The 27,094-nt window shown below is 43.2% G+C and overlaps 1 protein-coding gene across 8 annotated transcripts in view; it reads right to left on the reverse strand.

Annotated features, from left to right (window-relative positions):
• Nucleotides 1–12,430, reverse strand: part of LOC124003028 (plasma membrane calcium-transporting ATPase 1-like) — a 159,566-nt gene extending 147,136 nt beyond the window's left edge. For 3 of the 8 annotated variants that reach the window (XM_046310990.1, XM_046310989.1, XM_046310987.1), the window contains exons 1-2: nt 7,037–7,589; nt 6,771–6,936 (exon numbers count right to left, since the gene is read on the reverse strand). The gene's annotated coding sequence lies outside the window, so the exon portion shown is untranslated. Of the gene's footprint in view, nt 1–6,770; nt 6,937–7,036; nt 7,590–12,316 lie in introns of those variants that run through there. The other 5 variants (XM_046310988.1, XM_046310982.1, XM_046310983.1 and 2 more) reach the window with 4 other exon arrangements.
• Between the last annotated feature and the right edge of the window lie 14,664 nt (nt 12,431–27,094).

Consider the following 27,094-nt stretch of genomic DNA (forward strand, 5'->3'; position numbering starts at 1 on the left):
ACACACTTGATGGAGCCTGCTTACAGCTCATCACATCTTCAGCAGCAGTCTGCAACACCTTAACGAGAAGTTCATCATGACTAAACACACATACAGAACAAAAACACGCAAAACAATTTGCCACGATGACGAACAAAGGAGAGAAAAGGAGTGGAGAGGAGAGAGCAGAGAGAAGAGAAGAGTGTTGCATTATAATCCGAAACTTCTGTACTTTTTCGATACAAGAACAGGAAAAACGGTTCGGTACTATAATTATTTTGTTATTTTTCCCCTTCGGTACTTCTATCAAATGTGTCTCATGTCGTCTACTGATTGAGAGAATCAAGTCTATCAGTGCAGCCGATGCCCCCTTAAAGCGCAACGTGCCTGCTCTACTTATTCATTGCTAGCTCTAGCCTGAACCACTGCACTCACATGGAGTCTGGCCTGCATCACCACTTATGCTGCACAGAAGCTAACATTTACATTTTAGTAATTTAGCAGACGCTCTTATCCAGAGTGACTTACAGGAACAATTAGGGTTGAGTGCCTTTGAATAATGCAATATGGCATGTAGCTAGAAATGTCAAAAGTGTTCGCAAAACAATGTCCATTACAGTCTAGAACACTTTACAATGCAAGAAGATACCAGTAGCTTCCAGCTTTGTAGATTAACTTTCCTTGCTTACAGCTGAATATAACATCAATTCATTACCCTAGTACCTTGTTTGTGATTAAGCAAACAATACTGCTGATATCATAGCTGAATGTAGGCGTAACTGGGACATATACACACCCACATGTGTGTGTGTGTGTGTGTTAAACTAAATCTATACATAAAACATATTATATACACCCAGGTGGTGACACGCATCTCTGCGTGCCTGGCAGTTATACTATATATAAAGTATGTGGACATCTCTTCAGATTAGTGGATTTGGTTATTAACAGTCTCACCCGTTATTGACCGGTGTATAAAAATCAAGCACACAGCCGTGCAATGGCCATAGACAAACATTGGCAGTAGAATGACCTAACTGAAGAGCTCAGTGACTTTCACCGTGGCACCGCCATAGGATGCCACCTTTCAAACGGGTCAGTTCATAAAATGGCTGCCCTACTAGAGCTGCCCCAGGCAGTTGTAAGTGCTGTTATTGTGAAGTGGAAGCATCTATGAGCAACAACAGTTTAGCCGCGAAGTGGTAGGTCACAGAATCTCACAGGAGGGAGCCGCCGAGTGCTGAAGCGTGTGGCATGTAAAAATCGTCTGTCCTCGGTTGCAACACTCACTAATGAGTTCCAAACTGCCTCTGGAAGCAACGTCAGCACAAGAACTGTTCGTCGGGAGCTTCCTGAAACAGGTTTCCATGGCCGAGCAGCCGCACACAAGCCTAAGATCACCATGCACAATGTCAAGCGTCGGCTGGAGTGGTGTAAAGATCGCCTCCATTGGACTCTGGAGCAGTGGCAACGCGTTGTCTGGAGTGATTAATCCCACTTAACCATCTGGCAGTCCAAAGGAGGAATCTGGGTTTGGCAGATGCCAGGAGAACGCTACCTGCCCCAATGCATTGTGCCACCTGTAAAGTTTGGTGGAGGAATAATGGTGTGGGGCTGTTTTTCATGGTTCGGGCTAGGCCCCTTAGTTCCATTGAAGGGAAATCTTAAAGCTACAGCATTCAATGTCATTCTAGACGATTCTGTGCTTCCAACTTTGTGTCAACAGTTTGGAGAAGGCCCTTTCCTGTTTCAGCATGACAATGCCCCTGTGCACAAAGCAAGGTCCATACAGAAATGGTTTGTCATGGTCAGTGTGGAAGAACTTCACTGGCCTGCAGAGCCCAGAGCTCAACTCCATCTAACACCTTTGGGGTGAATTGGAACGCCGTCTGCGAGCCACATCAGTGCCCGACCTAACTAATGCTCCTGTGATTGAATTGAAGCAAGTCCTGCAGCAATGTTCCAAACTCTAGTGGAAAGCCTTCCCAGAAGAGGAGGCTGTTATAGCAGCCAAAAGGAGGGACCAACGCCATATTAATCCCCATGATTTTTCCCCATAATGATATTATCAACATATGTCCACATACTTTTGGTCATGTAGTGTAGCAGCACCATAACACTGCAGGCCTATATCTATCTCCTCTCTCTTTTCCAGCTGGGATAGGACTCAGAACAAACTCACCCAGCAATGCAGGCTTAACACCCTCTGTGTGTATGTGTGTGCGTTTGTGTGTGCGTTTGTGTGTGTGTGTGTGTGCGTGCGTGTGGCCCTTTCTGAGATGAGATAGGGTGCTAAAGGGGCTAAAGGGGCTCTTGGTTTCGGGGGCTTAACCTCTGCTATGAATCATGACTGAGACTAACTCGATTCTTAGTTCACTCAATCCTGAACATGAGGAGGAATGGGGGGGATTGAAGAGGAGTGGAATAAGAAGAGGGTTGAGGAGCGGGGATTTGACCGAGGGGAAATAAACCAGTCAGCCTCTGCATGAGCCCAATCCTTTTGGAAGATGTCCCCTATTCCCACCCAAATCGGGAATTGAAACATCACCGCCCAGAACAAACAGTCAATAATGGGTTAGTGGTGTTGGTTACATGAAGAAAGAAAAATGAAAAACGTAACAAGAGAAGTGAGTATAATGGACGTTGGAAGTTGCTAGGTTATTGCATTCTATTTAGATCTCTACTGATGAGGTTTCCTAGAGGGACACAGTTCTGGCAGGCCACCAGAGCCCACCCAGAGCGTAAGACAAAATATAGAACATGTACAATTAGTTGGGAAGAGGCAGCACAGTGAATACTAGAATATTAATTATGGTAGTCACAAATATGGAACAATTGTGGCACAATAACACTACAGGCCTACAGGTCCGCAATACACACCAACTAACATAACAAACACCTAAAAAAAACACACTAACAAAACAAACACCACAATACTGACCAACAAAACACTAACAAAACCCAATAAAAACAAATAAAAAACACATAACACAGAGCCTGTCAACCCTGTAGCAACGTGTGCAAGACACATTCACAATAACACAGTTTAGACAAAGAGGTGCAGTATGACAGAGTTTTGTCTGTGTTCAAACCCTGGACAATAAGGATGTGCCTCCGTGTGGTCCTGATGATACCAACACAAAGGTTGTGGATTCAATTGCCCCAGGGAATTCATGACAGTACAGGGAGTGCAATCCAGTCTTCTAAATGGCATATATTATTATCCTTGTGGGCCCCTGGGACCAACACTGAAGAGTAGCATAATGTCCCAAGTGTATATATTAGCTTAAAGGGGCAACCTCCCCCATCAACTTTGGCAGACAAGTCCCCTCGGGCACAGTGGAGATTTGAAGGATGGATGAGCAAGAAGGAAGCTGAGGCTGATTAGATAGAAGAGACGGACCAGTAGGAAGCTGGGAATGATTAGGGTCGGTAGCCATGATGTCTTTATGATGGGACTGATGAGATTTTGTGAATCCCTAACTACCCCCCCTTGCCCCTACTAACTCGCTTTGAGGGACCTCCATTATCACGTGTTGCTGAGAAAACTCAGAGGGTGACTTCCAGAGAGTGGCATGGCGGAGACACCGGGGCAGTCATTCATGCATGCGACCAGTGGATTAACGAGGCAGAAAAGGATGTCCCACGGGATCACGGGACAAAGACAGAGGACACAATCCTCTGCTCAGAAGTTGCTGACCCCTGCCAGATCTTACAACACCTGGATAGGCATCTTATACGTATCAGCTCACGTACTATATTATAGCAATACGTCATGGCATGCAACCATTGGTTGATGCCTGCGACGTTTGCGGAGGGGAACGCAATCTATATGACAACGTCACACTGAGAAGCTGACGTCACCATTTGCTGTTCTGTCTGGAGTACGATGGAGTTCAGAGTGCGTCTTGAACCCGCAAACCTGCAATTACTTTCTGCTATAAAAAAAGGTCGATACCCTTTATCAGTGGGACGGAACACACTTAAGAGAGATGTTTGCTGCCTTTCTCAGACAGTCCAAGATAATAAATAACCGGCATATCACCATACAGATGGGACAGAAAGAATGGACAGACACACAGCACTATGCATGCATGCAGTATCATTTACTATATTGATATTGTGAGTGTTATTGATCAGGCTGTGAGTTGAATTGATCAAGTTGACAGACAGGTCACAGAACATTCCCTCAGTCAAAGAGATGAATGAGACACACTATATTAATAATAATAAAAAATAATGCCTGTGACAGACGATGCTATACATAGAGAACCAATCAAAAGTTTGGACACACCTACTTATGCTTGTGGTTTTTCATTATTTGTACTGTTTTCTACAATATAGAATGAAGTGAAAAGACACCAGAAACTATGAAATAACACATATGGAATCAAGTACTACATTTTTTTTTATTAAAAAAAAGAAAAAAAAAGTGTTAAATAAAAATATAATTTATATTTTAGATTCATCAAAGTAGCCACCCTTTTGCCTTGATGACAGCTTTGCACACACCTGGCATTCTCTCAACCAGAATGCATTCAACTAAAAGGTGCGCCTTAATAAAGTTGTAGAATTTCTATCTTGATAAATTTGAGCCAATCAGTTGTGTTGTGACAAGGTAGGGGTGGTGTACAAAAGAAAGCCCTATTTGATAAAAGACCAAGTCCATATTATGTCAAGAATAGCTCAAAAAAGCAAAGAGAAACACCAGTTCATCATTACTTTAAGACACGAAGGTCAGTCAATACGGAAGATTTCAATGTTGCAAAAACCATCAAGCGCTATGACAAAACAGGCTCACATGAGGACCGCCACAGGAAAGGAAGACCCAGAGTTACCTTTGCTGCAAAGGATAAGTTCATTAGAGTTACCAGCCTCAGAAATTGAAGCCCAAATAAATGCTTCAAAGTTCAAGTAACAGACACATCTCAACATCAACTGTTTCAGAGGAGACTGTGTGAATCAGGCCTTCATGGTCAAATTGCTGCAAAGAAACCACTACTAAAGGACAGAAGAGACTTGCTTGGGCCAAGAAACATGACCAATGGACATTCGTCTGGTGGAAATTTGTCCTTTGGTCTGATAAATCTCAAATTCTGACTTTTGGTTCCAACGGCATTGTCTGTGAGACGCAGAGTTGGTGAATGGATGATCTACCACAGCATTCTGCAGCGATACACCATCCCACCTAGTATTCGCTTAGTGGGACTGTCATTTGTTTTTCAACAGGACAATGACCCAACATACCTCCAGGCTGTGTAAGGGCTAAGAAGGAGAGTGATGGAGTGCTGCATCAGATGACCTGGCCTCCACCCAATTGACATGGATTGGGATGAGTTGGACCGCAGAGTGAAGGAAAAGCAGCCAACAAGTGCTCAGCATATGTGGGAGCTCCTTCAAGGCTGTTGGAAAAGCATTCCTCATGAAGATGGTTGTGTGTAAAGCTGTCATCAAGGCGAATGGTGGCTATTTGAAGAACCTCAAATATAAAATATATTTTGATTTGTTTCACACTTTTTAGGTTACTACATGATTCAATGTGTGTTTTCATGGTTTTGATGCCTTCACTTTCATTCTACTAGGTATAATCAGTCAAAATAAAGAAAAACCCTTGAATTAGTCAGTGTCCAAACGTTTGACTGGTACTGTATGTTACAGCATTAAAACACACAACAAATAGTCAATAAGTTAAATATGTAATGTTTTTCTGAGGCTGTTCCTGAGGGGAAGGTGTAGCCTACAGTATGATTAGACATTTTCAGTTTACTGCAGCAGTCACACCTAGTCTAGTCTAGAGTGAAGGTGAAAGTGCGTATATGGGATAAAGGCCGGCTTTGAAGGGGTGAGATCAACCTGAATGTTCTGAATATAATAATATTGCAATAATAGCCGTGGTCCCTGACACTCCGCTGCCGGAGGAAAATAACAGCGCAGATGACCTCCTTTGGAGGTCACACAATCTGAAAAATAGTCACGAACAGATTTTGCGGGGTCTCCCCCTGTAGAAACGCAATAGCGCGAGGACACACCCAGAAAAAGGAAGGAGAATGGAGAGGAGAGCCTATGCCCATCCCTTGGAAATTATGTAAGAAGGATTTACTTCTCACAACGAGCGAGCGCTTGTTAATTAAACAAGGTTGTCTTCTCTTTCGAAGCTCGAGATAAACATTCTGTTTGAGTCAAAAAAAAGCACAACCATTCACTACAGTTGACATGTAGAATCTGAACTAGGAACAACTAATGGATCAAGCTAAACCGGCATATCCAATAATGCAGACACAAAGCTACGCACAGATAAATACACGCACACGCGAGCACGAACAAATACACACGAGACGACCTGATGACAGTTGCGCATTGCCGTCTGTGACATTTACGCGGATTCTCCAAATAAAAAGATAGGATAAACCCACGAGCGCATAAAATGCCCCCCCAGACATGACCAACCATTCATTTTCTACCGGAGACAAACTGTTGCGACAAACACTCATTGGTGAAGGACACAGACTCCCTGTCTGAATAGTAGCCCCCACCCCCCATACGGAAATTAGCTGTTCCCACCTATAACACATCAGTGTTTATTACCAAACTAGGGGAGGTTGTTTATTGCAACTTGACTATATTCTCCCAGCAAGACTGAACTCGTTATCTGCAGACAACAGGCGGATGGTGCATTGGTAAAGCCAGTGCAAAACACACGCATCGCACGAAACCATTAATTCATTCCACTCATACACCTGTGGTAAATAACATGAAATTTGGAAGAGAAGGGTAGAGGCAGCAGTCCTTACCCGGATGCTGAGGGCAGTCAGGCGGTTAGGTAGCCTACATGACAACCAGACGGCGGGAGATGGTCTAAGTGAGCGCTCCTCTCAGATCACCAACACACACAATCACACTGCACTAGCGGGTAAATCCACTATCCCGTATCTCAGTCTTCTTCCGCTTCTGTCAGAGCTGGGTAGTGCAAAAGGTATTTCAGTGAGTAGGCGTACAGTTTGACACCGAAAAACACCACACATACACAAAAAAATCAGTGCCTATATTGAAATTGTACCTTTGAGATGGGGAAAGAAATCAGTGAGATGGGATTTACCACTATGTGATCGGCGCAAATATGCGTGCTGTAGAAGTGCAAACTATAGCCTACGGTTTTGTTTTTTCCTCATCTGGGCTCCGATGTGACAACTGTGGCATTGCACAGAGACGGGCTTGATCGTGGTACTTTGTAGATTTCCCTTTTGTTTTAGATATCGGTAACTTGACGTGAAGTGTGTGACAAACTAGACCAACGCGTTATGAGTCCCAAATGGAAACCAACTGTTGAGATTTCACTTCGAAAACGAACACCCTTCCTCTCCAAATAGGAGGAAAATATCGCGCAGAGGAAGGATCCTCTTGGTGGTCCGAATGCACAGCAGCAGTCCCAATAGATTCACTCCGCAAAGTTTCTTGTTTTGTCTAGGCTAAATTGTGACTGGGTTCACGTCCATCCGCGGTAAAAAGTACAGATAAACGCGACCAATCTCCGAACTATAGAAAGATCGGTTCACCGATTTCCGTGGCTGGAAAAACGAAAGAGATATACAGCGTCTGAAGCGAGCGCCGCCACGGAGCGGGAGGGGGAGGCGGGCGGAGGGAGAAAGAGGGAGGGACAAAATCGGGATTACCCATTTAAAGTGGATCCTTGAGGAGACATGATCGTTTCTCTTGAACAGTTGAATCGATGATCGCTTGAATAGTCCCGTAATGGCATCAGGAAACCTATATAATTATCATATTTCCGTCCCAGGTCTGCGTTGTAGCTTGTCTGCTCTGCCCTCCACGGTGTGATTCATGAAATGGTTCAATTTAGGCCTAGGCCTGGTTACATGTCCCCAATACAGGAATACATGTTTGATTAAGACTCCACAAGTAGCCTAAAGTTTAGTAGAATAAGAATGTACCTATAGGCCTAAATAGTGTTTCGGATTATGTTGGGCCCAATAGAAATGAGTCACTTTGAGGCACTTTTTATTACATTATTAATATTTTTAAACATTTTTTAAACTAGGCAAGTCATTAGAATAAGAATGTAATGTTTCTGAGCAAATCTACATTGTTCTGGGTGCTACCGTGATTCTGGGTAATCATGAATGAATGGTGAGTAATGATGTAAGTCGCTCTGGATAAGAGCGTCTGCTAAATGACTTAAATGTAATGTAATGTAAATGATGAGTGGCAAAGTTACAGAAATGATGCTGAAACTAGTTTCACAACATTTGTTCACAACGAACGTAGGGCAGCGCACAATTGGCCCAGCGTCGTCTGGGTTTTTGTCCGGAAAGGCCGTCATTGTAAATAAGAATTTGTTTCTTAACTGACTTGCCTTGTTGAATAATGGTTAAACACATTTGAAAAAAAACCACAATACGAAACACAACCAAAACAAACTGCAAATGCATCCAGCAAGTTTTGCTGGGAATATGGGACCAAATACTAAACTTTTGATTACATTTAAGTTAATTTGTCCAAATACTTATGACACCTTCAAATGAGGGGACTATATACATAAAGTGCATTTATTTCTAAATGCTAAAACGGATATGTATGAACATACCCTCAAAATAAAAGATGACGTTCTGTACTTTCGCCTCATATGAAACATTTGATCTCAAATCCAAAATGCTGGAGTATATAGCCAAGTTTTAGCTCCTCTGTCCAAATAAATACGTAGTGAATTGTGATGATACATGGTTTATATGAATGCAGTGGTTGTTTCCAAGGTAGCGGTTTAAGTACCTTCTTAGCAAAGAGCATTTTCTCAAGCAAGAATTTTGGTAGGACTGCCTGGGAGTGGTCTGAGAGGAGCGAGGTCAACTGAAAATGAGCAGTTATTAGCAGAGAGCTTTGTAACTCTGTGTCTTTTTGGTCTATTTATCAAATTTACTGCACAGTGATGTCACCATGGAAGGCCAAAACTCTAACCCACCAAAAAAGGCTGAAATTTCAGGCGGTCTTTTAAAACAGCTTCTAGACTAAAAGGGCATTATCATAATGTTCTCAATTTCACAGTATTATTCCAACCTCATGGAAACATATACAATAAATCAAGTTTTTGACTGCACTGGGCTTCCAGTGGGTTCTACAAAGCTAACATATGAAATTATTTAAAAATGTTCATACATCGGACACTACAGGCCTTTTCGTGAGAAGACTGATTTACAGGATGTCTCATGGTCTGACAAACACCACTCTAGCTCTGCCACCTTTCACCGCAGATGTGGAAGGGTGACATCGGCTCTGCCCCCAGATATCTCCAGTTTAAATCGACAAATGTTGATGGGGATTTTTGTATTATGCTAATTAGATTTCATCGGGGGCACGGAATCCGACTCTAGTGGGTTAAAGGTAAAAATAAATAAAAAACTCACTATAAAAATACACATTATGTGCACGGGTAGCCATGGAAACGACCGGTCATACTTGTCAGCACATATATGGAGAGATTTACATGCATTTCTATCTTCCCTCTATGCTAAAATCATATAAATAATTCAATTATTTGATGAATTAATATAATTTATGAAAGTGGACATTTGACTCAAAAGTTCCATGTGCTGTATTAGTATTTGTAAACACTGAGCAAAAATAGGTTAAAGGTAGAAAAATAAATGCAGTCTGGTTGAAACAATGAGATGGGTTGCTAAAATAGTAACGACCATATGTAGATAACAGAGTGTAGGAACACAAACATGTTATTAGCTTGGAGAAAAAGAGCGAGAAAGAAAGAGAGAGAGAGAGAATGGTCTCGACTCTAGCATACAGTGCAATGATTTCAAATGTAAATGAGTTCAACATGCGTTTAAAGTTGTGTAGCAGAGTCGTGCGAGTGAAGTTGTGTGGCAGAGGGGGTTCGGTAAATTATGCTTGCATAATGAGCAATCTTGCCCGAAGATTTGTTTTTACCACAAAAGTTAACGCCAAGCAAGGCCTTTTATTAATGACATTTTTATTTCATCTTTATTTAACTAGTTCTGTGCGCCATCATGGTCTTAGGGTTAGGGTTTGATTTTTGGTTTGATTCCTGGTTTGTGGTTATGGTCAAAAACAGAGACACAAATAAGGAAGTCACAAATCGATATTGTCATACCTTTGTGCCTGAGTTATCCCTCTGAGCTAAAGTCTGTGCATTAGTTAGGGGAGCTAACATGAGTCTTCAGTTTTATGACAGTTTGAACATAGTTCAGTCAGTAAACCACCTTTACTGCATCTACATATAAGACCTGATAGAATACAGAGGCGAGAATGTATGCCCAAGGCCTATACGAAACGCCAACGCACGAAAACACTGCATCTGATATTCATGAGCACCTGTTCTACATGTAGGCGTTACAGGCTGAGAGGTGCCAGTCAACATCTCAGCTCTTCTGTGACTGACACCCTCCCTTTGCACTTAAAGGGATAATTCAACACCAAATATTACAGGGATAGAACAACAACAAATATATAATGGAGAGGTCAACACCAAATCGTTAAGGGGTAGTTCAACACCAAATATTAGAGGGACATTTATAAAACAAATATAAAAGGGACAACTCAACGCCAAATTTTGATTGGACAGGTCAAATTTGAAAGCAAACAGGTCAACACCATAGAGCACAAAATCTACATGTTAAAGTAGTAATTTGTCTTCTTCTTTTATGTTTGAAAAAAGCATGAAGCTAATATTGCCTAGTTACTGACACATGCAGTGCTGTGACTCCTGAATCTAAACTTGTCATTTATTTATTGTAGCCACTAGATGTCAGCGATATAGCTTAAAGCCATTGACATACCATAGGCAACACAATTTGAAGAAGAAGACAATGCTCTGATCATTGGCTGATCGTTCCAAGGCCATAGGAATCCCCACCCAGTTGACTACTTTAAAAGGGTGGAAGCCCTCAATGGCAATGTCCATGCTAAAACAGGTTATATGAGTCCTCTATCTGTCTCTATGGTCAACACCAAACGTTAAAGAGATAGGTCAACACCAAATTTTAAAGGGGAAGTTCAACACCAAATCTTAAAGGGATAGTACAACACCTAATCTTAAAGGGTAGTTAAACACCAAGGTCGGGTTTCCCTGCAGACAACAACCAGGTGTGTTGAAGGGTGATGCTAAAGTTCTCCGCTGTTTTGTTCCCGTAGCTACCACGTTGTAGCGGCGTGAAGCGCACCTGTGCACATACTCTGTGTGACTTTGTGCTTATCTCAATGGGCTCGTTTGAGCGGATGATTTTTGTCAAGTTGATGGACACCGCCCGTCAAAGTGTGTTGCATTCTGGGGGGGACATTTTTTCCGACTTGCGCATAAATGTCGACTGCATTTAACTTGACAAAAACCATGCAATGTTTTGACTGCAGTCGACTGCAAGTTTCTGCAGTTTCTGATTTCATCCTGGCAACACTGCCATGTTGATCTGAGCCTTGCTGTCGGAAAACCACATGAGTGTCTGACTCTCGGCTGTCGCAGATGCACCTCCCCCGGCTCCACTCCTCGACTTTTGGTTGCTTTATCCACTCAAACAAGCCCAATATCTGCGGTGTTGCTCGCGGAAACATCACCTCGCCGAGTCTCCCTTTAAATGACGAAGTCAATCTCAATGTGACCTGCCAGATTCAGAGGCCTGATGATAACCAAACTAGCAAAAAACTGAACATAATGAATGTCTTATTTAAATTTGATTTGAGTTAGTTTTGGAGTCAAAGATAATAGTTTCAGTATAGTTTTAGTTTACTATAATAACCTTGGTGTGTGTGTGTGTGTGTGTCCATGCGTGCACGTGCAGATGGTTAATTCACCCTCTGACAGGTCCCTGCACTGCAGCATTAGAGATAGAGCAGGTATCAACCCTCCTCTTCCTTCTTATCCTCCTCCTCCTCTTCCTCCCAGACGTTTTTGAACATTTCCTCTCTTTATATTCTCCTCCTTTTATCTATCATTCCCTCCATATATCCTCTCTGTCTTCTCCTTCATACTCTTTTCCCCCATCTCTTCCTGTCTTCCTCTTTCGCTGTCATCTCTCTCTCTATCCTCTTTTTTAGAGTCTCTCATTACCTCTATCCCCAAGCTTGTTGACTCTCTCTCTCTCTCTCTTTCTCCCTCTGTCTCCAAAAACATTGAAAATGTTTCCCCTCTGTTTCTATTCCCCTCCATTTCTCTCTCTTTCCCTGCCCCATCTATTTACTCTCTTCTTCTCTGTGTTGTGTAAGACAAAGCATCCGTGGGCTGAGCTTTGAGTAGCTGGACAAACACATAGATTAACCAGTACATCTACAGCACCGAACACAACTCATCTCTTCATCTCCTCACCTGGAGCCTTGATCACAGGATAGACACGCGCATTACCAACCGTATCACCAGCCGTATCACCAACTGTTACCATCCACTCAGGTTGGGTTAATGGAGAAAATGCATTTGAGTTCTTGTGCTCTCACTCCTTCTGGCACTGTCTCTCCTTCACCTCTATCCCTTTCTTTATCCCAACCGTCTCTCTCTCTCTCTCTCTCTCTCTCTCTCTCTCTCTCTCTCTCTCTCTCTCTCTCTCTCTCTCTCTCTCTCTCTCTCTCTCTCTCTCTCTCTCCCGCTCTCTCTCCGCACACACACACACACACACACACACACACACACACACACACACACACACACACACACACACACACACACACACACACACACACACACACACACACACACACACACACACACACACACACACACACACACACACACACACACACACACACACACACACACACACACACACACACACACCCTTTCCTTTCCCTGCCTGTCTACCCTCCAGAGAAGGGATGTGATATGTAACGGTGAAACCTGATTGGCTGTTGCTGGTAGCACTGTCCCATATCCCCTCGTTCTGTTCTTGTTGCCATAACAGCCTTGTGTATCTAATGTCAATACAGCGCTGGCTAGGAGAAGAGAGTAGAGGAGGATTTGATAGGAGGGAGGACGCAGTATCAGTGACAACTCTTGCTAGTGAAGGAGACCTCAATCAGCTGTAGCTCATTGTGGAATTTCTTTTGGCTTGTGTTAGGACTGACACCTGTTTGGAGACAATGGTTTTGCTGACTCGATGTGTCAATAGAAAACGCCAAGAGCTTTTGGTGTGTAATAGTGTGTTCCCAGGTTTGGGGACCCTTATAGATTCTTGCAGACATTTTATGTTCAGGTATAAAAGTGTCCCTTGCTTGTCTCTCCCTCTATCTCTTTCTTCCCTCTCCGTTTGTTTCTCTCTCCTTTCTCTCTGTGTATGTGTGTTCTATTGGACATATTTGAAAGTATTTAAAAAACAAATCCTATAAATAGCCTACATTTTGAATGTATTTTCAAATACCTATTTCACATCTAATTGTAAATATCTGTGTTAAATGCATGGGGGTGTATTTGAGTCAGTGTATTTAGTAAGTATTTTCAAATATTTTCCAGGTGTAATTCCAAATACTGTCCATTCCAAAATTCAACTACTTATCTTAAAAAAGGTATGTCTAAGTACTTACTTTCAAATGTCTTTGAAAGTATTTGAAATACCCTAAATAGTATTTAAACCCAGGTCTGACACACAAACACGCACACACACACACATACACGCACACACACAGACGTTCATTTTCACTTTCACTTTCTCACCTAGAAGTAATTGTTTCCAAAATAGTGAGTAAGAAGAAGGAGAGATAGAGATATAATGATCACAATTATATTTTGGTGGAAGGAGACATTCCCCTGACCTACTGAAGAACTGTTGTAGCTTGTTAAAAGGGTACCCCTAGAGGCCTAAGCTTACCATCAAAATACTTTATAGTTACACATTTGGTAAGAATTCAAGTATAACAACACAGTTATCAATCAGAGCGTTTAAACATGTATTTGCTAAGGGAAGAAACTGAAACAGAACATCCTTCAGAGCCAACTGCATGTAAAGCACAGTAACCATAGTTACCTGAAGTCAGTGAGAGGGAGACCACACAACGAGAACATAATGTAGCCCTGGTGGTCTTTCACATTCCCTTTAAAGGTTTCCTTTCGAGTATAGTTTTTTTCAATATATACTCACTTAAAATAAAATGTAGTCACCACTGGAGTAACACAGTTTCTCAGGACCCCCCCCCCCCCTTGAATGGGTGATCAAGACAGCCACTCACAAAGTATAGCCATGGTGCTGAAATTGCGACATGTGTATGCGGCTGCATACCCATCAAATCAATGATAGGCTTTCTGTGGTGCCAGGGCATGTGTAGCTTTGCTTCAGCTAATGGATAAATGTTTGTAATTTTCTTAGGTGAAACCTAACATTTCACAAAGCTATACACAGTGTCACAATGCTGCCATTTTTAGACTGGTGGCTGGTGGAAATAATGTAGTTACTTGTTCAGTAATTAAAGTTGTAAACTAAAACATTGCAGATTGTAAAATACATTTTCTCTGCAACAGCATACTAATCAGTTACCAATGAATTTTTTTTAATATAAAAAAACAAATGTCCCTTTTTCAGGACACTGTCTTTCATAGATCATTCGTAAAAATCCAAATAACTTCACACATATTCATTGTAAAGGGTTTAAACACAGTTTCCCATGCTTGTTCAATGAACCATAAACAATTAATGAACATGCACCTGTGGAACGGTTGTCAAGACACTAACAGCTTACAGAAGGTAGGCTATTGAGGTCACAGTTATGAAAACTTAGGACTCTAAAGAGGCCTTTCTACTGACTCTGAAAAACACCAAAAGAAAGATGCCCAGGGTCCCTGCTCATCTGTGTGAACATGCCTTAGCCATGCTACAAGTAGGCATGAAGACTGCAGATGTGGCCAGGGCAATAAATTGCAATGTCCGTACTGTGAGACGCCTAAGACAGCACTACAGGGAGACAGGATGGACAGCTGATCGTCCTCGCAGTGGCAGACCACGTGTAACAAGACCTGCACAGGATCGGTACATCCGAACATCCCACCTGCGGGACAGGTACAGGATTGCAACAACAACTGTCCGAGTTACACCAGGAACACACAATCCCTCCATCAGTGCTCAGACTTTCCGCAATCGACTGAGAGAGGCTGGACTCACCAGGGGTGATGGTCGGATTTGTGTTTATCGTCGAAGGAATGAGCATTACACTGAGGACTGTACTCTGGAGCGGGATTGATTTGGAGGTGGAGGGTCTGTCATGGTCTGGGGCAGTGTGTCACAGCATCATCGGACTGTGCTTTTGTTGTCATTGCAGGCAATCTCAACGCTGTGTGTTACAGGGAAGACATCCTCCTCCCTCATGTGGTACCCTTCCTGCAGGCACATCCTGACATGACCCTCCAGCATGACAATGCCACCAGCCATACTGCTCGTTCTGTGTGTGATTTCCTGCAAGAAAGGAATGCCAGTGTTCTGCCATGGCCAGCGAATAGCCCGGATCTCAATCCCACTGAGCATGGCTGGGACCTGTTGGATCGGAGGGTGAGGGCTGTGGCCATTCTCCCCAGAAATGTCCAGGAACTTGCAGGTGCCTTGGTGGAAGAGTGGGGTAACATCTCATAGCAAGAACTGGCAAATCTGGTGCAGTCCATGAGGAGTAGATGCACTGCAGTACTTAATGCAGCTGGTGGCCACACTGTTACTTTTGATTTTGACCCCGGGTTTATTCAATTTCTGTTATTCACATGTCTGTGAACTTGTTCCGTTTATGTCTCAGTTGTTGAATCTTGTCATGTTCATACAAATATTTGCATGTGAAATTTGCTGAAATCCTGTATAGGCTCCCTGAACCTGCATGACATGAGCTGTCCTCATGCTCTCTCTTAGCATGAATAAAAATGTATTGTGTTTAAAACCAGTCTATTATTGGTAAATAATACACTCAGTCCACCATGAAAACACAAGCTTACTGGGGATTGTTTCATTATGCAGTGTACTATCTAAAGCTATATAGTGTATTTTGCTGCTATTTGGCTGCTATTTATAAACCTTTTATTTAAAAAATGTCACATGATGAAATAGCCTAACAGTAACCAGGTTTCCATCCAAACTTTTATGCGAGTAAAGTACATGTCAGATAAAACATTTCATGACAGGCCTGATGGAAACAGAGCATGTGTCTGTAAACGTTCCAAACGTTGAGGAAACAAAACATGCTAGACAAGGTCAGATGTTTTTGTGTCGGGAATAATTACTTACATGAGAAATGTCGATGGAAAGGCATTTGCGCACAAATACTGACATAATGACCATCATATCGAAGTAAACTTGGAGTCACGGGATGCAATGCCGTGTGGTCCTCCCACTACAACTTGTCGGGAAAGCACATAGTTTATTAGGCTACAGATTAAATAAGTGATGATGAACTTCACAGGGTGGTGAAAGTGCAAGGTGATGAGCTTCATGCTCCTTTCCAATAAATATCTAGGGTCTTGTTCTGGTGACATGACCGTCGATGCTTGGCTGCCATCTGACCATATAATCTCATCATATGGACAGATGGACAGCGCACGTATCAGCGTTCGATACGTGCGATGTAGCCAACAATGTGCAGATAGCGCGGTTGGCTAGAGTTCTCTTGCCAATACCATTGTAGGCACACACTATATAAAGCAAAAAAATTTTTTGTGAGAAAACCATCGGTAGAGTTAAAAATGCAATGGAAAATGTAGTGGGAATTTAAGAGAAAAATACATGTGTATATGCACTACATCATCACGCATAGCCTTTTATCTGCAAGAAGTCCATTTGATGGAAACATCTCTAGTGGGAAAATGCACATATTGGTTTTATGCGGATTTTAGAATATTTGCATGAAAATCTGTCGCCAATTGGATGGAAACCTAAATAGTGAGGAAAAAATTAGTCGGCTTGAGGATGAATTCAGCCACTTTGTTTTTTTTTCCTGGCTAATAGCCTACAAAAATGGCCCGCAATATTGAAGGTCAATTCAATTAAATCAAAATAAATCCAACTTGAGAGACTCCCTGTCACGTTCTGACCTTAGTTCTGTAGTTATGTCTTTATTTAGTTGGTCAGGGCGTGAGTTGTGTGGGTTGTCTATGTTCCTTTTTCTATGATTTGGGATTTTTGCGTTTGGCCTGGTATGGTTCTCAATCAGAGGCAGGTGTCGTTAGTTGTCTCTGATTGAGAATCATATTTAGGTAGCCTTTTCCCACTTGTGTTTCGTGGGTGTTTATCTTCTGTGTCTGTGTGTTCCACACAGAACTGTTTCGGTTGGTTATTGCACGTGTTGTTTATTGTTTTGTTTCAGTGTTCGATTGTTTTAATAAAGAGTATGAACACGTACCACTCTGCGCATTGGTCCTCCGATCCTTACTACTCGTCCTCGTCAGAGGAGACAGCCACTACACTCCCCTGGTCTCCTTATGTCCTCCTTTTTAGTGTGCAAATGGTTTCACCACTGCCTGTTGGTCCAGGTTGCGGGCCCGACTGTTTCCTATACTGTATATTGCCAACCCAGACAGTCTTTCCTGAGACATTGTGCATTATATGTCCATTGCGCTGCACACAATTTAAACTTAGTCTTGAATGATGCATGCCAATATATACCAGGGATATGGGACTGTTGATATTGTAACCACACAACTCAAATGCTGGTTCACCAGTATGAAAAAAATCTTCAAATATTTTTTTTGTTCAAGCCCTCAAGAACTGTTGTCCTCTAAAGGTAATAATCTGTTTCCATCTGCCAATGTATTGTCTGTCCAGTACCCAGATGACCTGTCCTAAGAGCTTCCAATACAGTTAATCCCTTTCCGTAATGTGTTGAGGCCGGAAATTAAGGAGAATGTGATGCTCAATTAAAATTTTTGCAGAACTTCTGAATTTTTAAACACCACTCCCTTCTGTTCAGTTTTCCTGATATTGCTACAGCAATCAAGCTTTCTTTCCCATCCCTGCAACTGGTACTTCTTAGGAGAGATCGTTTTCTAAACTAAAACTCATGAAGAACAACCTAACATGCTGACCAAACCGGCATCGCGTGCACAATCGTCAATTTGATCTATCCCCGCCAGACACATTCCTCACATGCAGGTTAAATACCAAAACTGTGAAACAATTACAGTACCAGTCAAAAGTTTGGACACACCTACTCATTCAAGGGTTTTTTTATTTATTTTTTATTTTATTTATTTTATTTCACCTTTATTTAACCAGGTAGACTAGTTGAGAACAAGTTCTCATTTGCAACTGCGACCTGGCCAAGATAAAGCATAGCAGTGTGAACAGACAACACAGAGTTACACATGGAGTAGACAATTAACAAGTCAATAACACAGTAGAAAAAAAGGGAGTCTATATACAATGTGTGCAAAAGGCATGAGGAGGTAGGCGAATAATTACAATATTGCAGATTAACACTGGAGTGATAAATGATCAGATGATCATGTACAGGTAGAGATATTGGTGTGCAAAAGAGCAGAAAAGTAAATAAATAAAAACTGTGGGGATGAGGTAGGTGAAAATGGGTGGGCTATTTACAAATAGATTATGTACAGCTGCAGCGATCGGTTAGCTGCTCAGATAGCTGATGTTTGAAGTTGGTGAGGGAGGTAAAAGTCTCCAACTTCCGCGATTTTTGCAATTCGTTCCAGTCACAGGCAGCAGAGTACTGGAACGAAAGGCGTCCGAATGAGGTGTTGGTTTTAGGGATGATCAGTGAGATACACCTGCTGGAGCGCGTGCTACGGATGGGTGTTGCCATCGTGACCAGTGAACTGAGATAAGGTGGAGCTTTACCTAGCATGGCCTTGTAGATGACCTGGAGCCAGTGGGTCTGGCGACGAATATGTAGCGAGGGCCAGCCGACTAGAGCATACAAGTCGCAGTGGTGGGTAGTTTAAGGTGCTTTAGTGACAAAACGGATGGCACTGTGATAAACTGCATCCAGTTTGCTGAGTAGAGTGTTGGAAGCAATTTTGTAGATGACATCGCCGAAGTCGAGGATCAGTAGGATAGTCAGTTTTAGTAGGGTAAGCTTGGCAGCGTGAGTGAAGGAGGCTTTGTTGCGGAATAGAAAGCCGACTATTGATTTGATTGGAGATTGGAGATGTTTGATATGGGTCTGGAAGGAGAGTTTGCAGTCTAGCCAGACACCTAGGTACTTATAGGTGTCCACATATTCAAGGTCCGAACCATCCAGTGTGGTGATGCTAGTCGGGCATGCGGGTGCAGGCAGCGATCGGTTGAAAAGCATGCATTTGGTTTTACTAGCGTTTAAGAGCAGTTGCAGGCCACGGAAGGAGTGTTGTATGAAGCTCGTTTGGAGGTTAGATAGCACAGTGTCCAATGACGGGCCGAAAGTATATAGAATGGTGTCGTCTGCGTAGAGGTGGATCAGGGAATCGCCTGCAGCAAGAGCAACATCATTGATATATACAGAGAAAAGAGTCGGCCTGAGAATTGAACCCTGTGGCACCCCCATAGAGACTGCCAGAGGACCAGACAGCATGCCCTCTGATTTGACACACTGAACTCTGTCTGCAAAGTAATTGGTGAACCAGGCAAGGCAGTCATCCGAAAAATCGAGGCTACTGAGTCTGCCGATAATAATATGGTGATTGACAGAGTCGAAAGCCTTGGCAAGGTCGATGAAGACGGCTGCACAGTACTGTCTTTTATCGATGGCGGTTAAGATGTCGTTTAGTACCTTGAGTGTGGCTGAGGCGCACCCGTGACCGGCTCGGAAACCAGATTGCATAGCGGAGAAGGTACGGTGGGATTCGAGATGGTCAGTGACCTGTTTGTTGACTTGGCTTTCGAAGACCTTAGATAGGCAGGGCAGAATGGATATAGGTCTGTAACAGTTTGGGTCCAGGGTGTCTCCCCCTTTGAAGAGGGGGATGACTGCGGCAGCTTTCCAATCCTTGGGGATCTCAGACGATATGAAAGAGAGGTTGAACAGGCTGGTAATAGGGGTTGCGACAATGGCGGCGGATATTTTCAGAAATAGAGGGTCCAGATTGTCAAGCCCTGCTGATTTATACTGGTCCAGGTTTTGCAGCTCTTTCAGAACATCTGCTATCTCGATTTGGGTGAATGAGAACCTGGAGAGGCTTGGGCGAGGAACTGCGGGGGGGCCGGAGCTGTTGGCCGAGGTAGGAGTAGCCAGGCGGCAGGCATGGCCAGCCGTTGAGAAATGCTTGTTGAAGTTTTCGATAATCATGATTTGTCGGTGGTGACCGTGTTCCCTAGCCTCAGTGCAGTGGGCAGCTGGGAGGAGGTGCTCTTGTTCTCCATGGACTTCACAGTGTCCCAGAACTTTTTGGAGTTGGAGCTACAGGATGCAAACTTCTGCCTGAAGAAGCTGGCCTTAGCTTTCCTGACTGACTGCGTGTATTGGTTCCTGACTTCCCTGAACAGTTGCAAATCGCGGGGACTGTTCGATGCTATTGCAGTCCGCCACAGGATGTTTTTGTGCTGGTCGAGGGCAGTCAGGTCTGGAGTGAACCAAGGGCTGTATCTGTTCTTAGTTCTGCATTTTTGAACGGAGCATGCTTATCTAAAATGGTGAGGAAGTTACTCTTAAAGAATGACCAGGCATCCTCAACTGAGGGGATGAGGTCAATGTCCTTCCTGGATACCCGGGCCAGGTCGATTAGAAAGGCCTGCTCACAGAAGTGTTTTAGGGAGCGTTTGACAGTGATGAGGGGTGGTCGTTTGACTGCGGCACCGTAGCGGATACAGGCAATGAGGCAGTGGTCGCTGAGATCCTGGTTGAAGACAGCGGAGGTGTATTTGGAGGGCCAGTTGGTCAGGATGACGTCTATGAGGGTGCCCTTGCTTACAGAGTTAGGGTTGTACCTGGTGGGTTCCTTGATGATTTGTGTGAGATTGAGGGCATCTAGCTTAGATTGTAGGACTGTCGGGGTGTTAAGCATATCTCAGTTTAGGTCACCTAACATAACAAACTCTGAAGCTAGATGGGGGGCGATCAATTCACAAATGGTGTCCAGGGCACAGCTGGGAGCTGAGGGGGGTCGGTAGCAGGCGGCAACAGTGAGAGACTTATTTCTGGAGAGAGTAATTTTCAGAATTAGTAGTTCGAACTGTTTGGGTATGGACCTGGAAAGTATGACAGTACTTTGCAGGCTATCTCTGCAGTAGACTGCAACTCCTCCCCCTTTGGCAGTTCTATCTTGACGGAAGTTGTTATAGTTGGGTATGGAAATCTCTGAATTTTTGGTGGCCTTCCTGAGCCAGGATTCAGACACGGCAAGGACCTTTTCTCTATTTTGTACTATTTTCTACATTGTAGAATAATCGTGAAAACATCTAAACGATGAAATAACACATGGAATCATGTAGTGACCAAAAAAGTGATACAAAAATTGAAATATTCTTCAAAGTAGCCACCCTTTAACTTGATGACAGCTTTGCATTCTCTTGCCATTCTCTCAACCAGCTTCACCTGGAATGCTTTTCCAACAGTCTTGAAGAAGTTCCCACATATGCTGAGCACTTGTTGGCTGCTTTTCCTTCACTCTGCAGTCCAAATCATCCCAAACCATCTCAATTGGGTTGATGTCGGGTGATTGTGGAGGCCAGGACATCTGATGCAGCACTCTCCTTCTTGGTCAAATAGTCCTTACACAACCTGGAGGTGTGTTGGGTCATTGTCCTGTTGAAAAACAAATGACAGTCCCACTAAGCGCAAACCAGATGTGATGGCATATCGCTGCAGCATGCTGTGGAAGCCATGAGGGTTAAATGTGCCTTGAATCGAAATAAATCACTGACAGTGTCGCCAGCAAATCATCCCCACACCATCACACCTCCTCATTCATGCTCCACGGTGAGAACCATACATGTGGAGATCATCGGTTTACCTGCTCTGCATCTCACAAAAACACAGCGGTTGGAACCAAAAATCTCAAATTTGGACTCATCAGACCAAAGGACAGATTTCCACAGGTCTAATGTTCATTGCTCGTATTTCTTGACCTAAGCAAGTCTTTTCTTATTATTGGTGTCCTTAAGTAGTGGTTTCTTTGCAGTAATTCAGCCATGAAGGCCTGATTCACGCAGTCTCTTCTGAACCGTAGATGTATAGATGTGTCTGTTATTTGAACTCTAAAGCATTTATTTGGGCTGCCCTTTATGAGGCTGGTAACTCTAATGAACTTATCCTCTGCAGCAGAGGTAATTCTGGGTCTTCCTTTCCTGTGGCGTTCCTCACGAGAGCCAGTTTGATCATATCTGTTGATGGTTTTTGCGACTGCAGTTGACGAAACTTGGATTGACTGACCTGCTTGTCTTAAAGTAATGATGGACTGTCGTTTCTCTTTGCTTATTTTAGCTGTACTTGCCATAATATTTGACCTAATATGCTGGATCTTTGTAGAATTTTGACCCATTCTGAGCCACAGAAAATCATGTGTTACCTACTCCGACAATTAATCCACAGATAAAAAAAGCAGTTTCTTGATTAATCTCTCCTTGTTCATCTTTCTTCTTCTGTGGATTTTATATGACGGTTGGTAACCAACTGTAAGGTATATTACCACCACCAACTGGACTGGAGTGTGGACCTCATTCATCTTTCAATCACCCACGTGGATATATACTCATAAAACCCAAAGAGTAGATGGGAGAGGCGGGACTTGCTAAGCCAGTCCCGCCTCGTTGGTTTTATGAGCATATATCCATGTGGGTGATTGAAAGATGAACAAGGTCCACACTCCACTCCAGTTGGTGGCGGTAATATACCTTAAACCAAGTTATATTTTAGCGACTGGCTATGCAGACGCTTGTTGACGCGCACAAGCAAATGATTGAATAACGTGTATGTGTACATTTATTTCGCAACGTCCTTGCACACACAACGCGGACGGTTTGGTCAGCAGGTAAGAAGCATTAGGCTCTCAGTCTGATATGGACTTTTGAACACCTGACTAATCTCCAATCATTGTACTGGTGCCGTCGAAGCCTTGACCACGGCATTTGTTCAAAGGTATCCCCTTACACTTTCAATCAGTAAAATGTTTTCTTTTTCAAGGCTTGAGGCACTTTTTCAGTCACATTCCTGAAGCCCAAGAAACCAAAACTTAACATCCTAGTACATACGGAATTGAAAAAGGTTAATTAATTACTTTTTGGATGGACCTCTTACCAGGCCAATAGACTGTTGAACAGCTTCTATTACCAGACCATCAGACTGTTGGACAGCTTCTATTACCAGACCATCAGACTGTTGGACAGCTTCTATTACCAGACCATCAGACTGTTGGACAGCTTCTATTACCAGACCATCAGACTGTTGGACAGCTTCTATTACCAACCATCAGACTGTTGGACAGCTTCTATTACCAGAACATCAGACCATTTGTCAGCTTATTTTATCAACCATCAGACTGTTGAAATGCTTCTATTACCAACCATCAGACTGTTGAACAGCTTCTATTACCAACCATCAGACTGTTGGACAGCTTCTATTACCAGAACATCAGACCATTTGACAGCTTATTTTACCAACCATCAGACTGTTGAACAGCTTCTATTACCAACCATCAGACTGTTGAACAGCTTCTATTACCAACCATCAGACTGTTGAACAGCTTCTATTACCAACCATCAGACTGTTGAACAGCTTCTATTACCAGAACATCAGACCATTTGACAGCTTCTTTTACCAACCATCAGACTGTTGAACAGCTTCTATTACCAGAACATCAGACTGTTGAACAGCTTCTATTACCAACCAACCATACGTAGAATGTATGCACACATGACTGTAAGTCGCTTTGGAGAAAAGCGTCTGCTAAATGGCATATATTATTATTATTATTATTATTAGACTGTTGAACAGCCATCACTAGCCCTCTACCAGGTGATGCACACTCACTCACACAAATTACACACAAAGCTATCATACTCACACACACAAACACACACACACACACACACACACACACACACACACACACACACACACACACACACACACACACACACACACACACACACACACACACACACACACACACACACACACACACACACACACACACACACACACACACACACACACACACACACACACACAGCCAACGCTGCTGTCCTATGTTACAGAAACATTAAACCACTGGACACTTCCTGTTTCACACTGTGTATTTAAATAGTGTATTCTCGACATAGCTCATTTTAATAATTATTCTACTGTACATTGTATTTTAGTTGATTTTTTTTTACACACTGCGTATTTATCTATACACCGGACTCTTGACATAGCTCACTGATATATCTATTGCTGTACCTATCATTCTTAGTGTATCCTGTGCAAATTCATCTGGTGTATAAATATGTATAGATTGCCTCCAGATTACTGGTACCATGCTAGTTGGGTAGTTCATTTGATTCATTCCAACATTTCTAGATTTGTTGTTGTTGTTGTTGAATATTTGTATACTTGTTTGCATTGTTAGGATCTATTAACATAAGCATTTCGCTCCACCCGCTATAACATCTGCTAAACTGTGTACGTGACATATAAACTGATTTGATTGGATTTTAAATCCTTTCTGGGTAACAATTAAAGCAACAGTCTTTTTCCTGGCCCTTAGAGGAGAGGCTGTTCCACCTATAGTAGATTATGTGCTACTGAGTGGGCTATCAGCAGGTGCGCTGCCTGGAGAATATGCAACACGTCACATAGTAAATTCCTCCACCTCTGGATTGTGAGCTGTGTCACAGGGGTTGGTAGCAGTGAACAGTCTGTGGCTCAGGTGACTGTGAGGTCCATAATGATCTTCTTGGCATTCCTTTGACACTGAGTGCTATAGATATCCCGGAGAGAAGGCAGTGTGTCCCTGATGATGCGTTCGGCTGACCACACCAGTTGCCGTACCAGGCGGTAATGCAGCCCGACATAATGCTCTCAGTAACGCCTAACTTATGTAGACGTTTGTGAGGCTCTTAGGGGTGCTGTTCCTGCCTTCTTCACCGCGGTGTTGTTGTGTTGAGACCATTTCAGGATTTCATTGATGTGCACGTAGAGGAACTTTTGACCCTACCCAATGTTGCCCCGTCAATGAGGATCTCTCTTCTGTCTGCTGTAGTCCACGATAAGCTCCTTTGTTTTGTTGATGACGAAGGAGAGCTTATTTTCTTGGCTTTGTTACACCAGGGATCTGAGGTCCTCCCTGTTAGGCTGTCTCAGACCTGATTGAGTTGGAGTCGTGCGTGGCCATGCTTTCATGGTGAACAGGGAGGTAAGAGGGCTTACTGTGCACTAAGGTTTTGAAAGTTGTGCTGCAGCCCACGATCAGCATTCTCACGTAGGTATTCCTCTTGTCTAGGTGGGATAGGCCAGTGTGCTGTGCAGTGCAATGGCGATTGCGTTGTTCGCAGAGCTGTTGGGGCCGTATGCAAATTGTAGTGGGTCCTAGTTGATATGGTCCTTGACTTTCAAAGCCCTTCATGATGACAGAAGTGAGCGCTACATGACGCATGCTCTGAGAACATGGCTTGGGATGCCATCCGGACCGGCAGCATTGCGAGGATTTAACGTGCTTGAAGGTAGTAGAATTTTTATTTATTTATTTCACCTTTATTTAACCAGGTAGGCAAGTTGAGAACAAGTTCTCATTTACAATTGCGACCTGGCCAAGATAAAGCAAAGCAGTTCGACAGATACAACGACACAGAGTTACACATGGAGTAAAACAAACATACAGTCAATAATACAGTATAAACAAGTCTATATACAATGTGAGCAAATGAGGTGAGAAGGGAGGTAAAGGCAAAAAAGGCCATGGTGGCAAAGTAAATACAATATAGCAAGTAAAACACTGGAATGGTAGTTTTGCAATGGAATAATGTGCAAAGTAGACATAAAAATAATGGGGTGCAAAGGAGCAAAATAAATAAATAAATTAAATACAGTTGGGAAAGAGGTAGTTGCTTGGGCTAAATTATAGGTGGGCTATGTACAGGTGCAGTAATCTGTAAGATGCTCTGACAGTTGGTGCTTAAAGCTAGTGAGGGAGATAAGTGTTTCCAGTTTCAGAGATTTTTGCAGTTCGTTCCAGTCACTGGCAGCAGAGAACTGGAAGGAGAGGCGGCCAAAGAAAGAATTGGTTTTGGGGGTGACCAGAGAGATATACCTGCTGGAGCGTGTGCTACAGGTGGGAGATGCTATGGTGACCAGCGAGCTGAGATAAGGGGGGACTTTACCTAGCAGGGTCTTGTAGATGACATGGAGCCAGTGGGTTTGGCGACGAGTATGAAGCGAGGGCCAGCCAACGAGAGCATACAGGTCGCAATGGTGGGTAGTATATGGGGCTTTGGTGACAAAACGGATTGCACTGTGATAGACTGCATCCAATTTGTTGAGTAGGGTATTGGAGGCTATTTTGTAAATGACATCGCCAAAGTCGAGGATTGGTAGGATGGTCAGTTTTACAAGGGTATGTTTGGCAGCATGAGTGAAGGATGCTTTGTTGCGAAATAGGAAGCCAATTCTAGATTTAACTTTGGATTGGAGATGTTTGATATGGGTCTGGAAGGAGAGTTTACAGTCTAACCAGACACCTAAGTATTTGTAGTTGTCCACGTATTCTAAGTCAGAGCCGTCCAGAGTAGTGATGTTGGACAGGCGGGTAGGTGCAGGTAGCGATTGGTTGAAGAGCATGGATTTAGTTTTACTTGTATTTAAGAGCAATTGGAGGCCACGGAAGGAGAGTTGTATGGCATTGAAGCTTGCCTGGAGGGTTGTTAACACAGTGTCCAAAGAAGGGCCGGAAGTATACAGAATGGTGTCGTCTGCGTAGAGGTGGATCAGGGACTCACCAGCAGCAAGAGCGACCTCATTGATGTATACAGAGAAGAGAGTCGGTCCAAGAATTGAACCCTGTGGCACCCCCATAGAGACTGCCAGAGGTCCGGACAGCAGACCCTCCGATTTGACACACTGAACTCTATCAGAGAAGTAGTTGGTGAACCAGGCGAGGCAATCATTTGAGAAACCAAGGCTGTCGAGTCTGCCGATGAGGATGTGGTGGTTGACAGAATCGAAAGCCTTGGCCAGATCAATGAATACGGCTGCACAGTAATGTTTCTTATCGATGGCGGTTAAGATA

This window comes from Oncorhynchus gorbuscha, linkage group LG18 (genome assembly GCF_021184085.1).
Source record: "Oncorhynchus gorbuscha isolate QuinsamMale2020 ecotype Even-year linkage group LG18, OgorEven_v1.0, whole genome shotgun sequence".
In the NCBI taxonomy this organism is placed as follows: domain Eukaryota; kingdom Metazoa; phylum Chordata; class Actinopteri; order Salmoniformes; family Salmonidae; genus Oncorhynchus; species Oncorhynchus gorbuscha.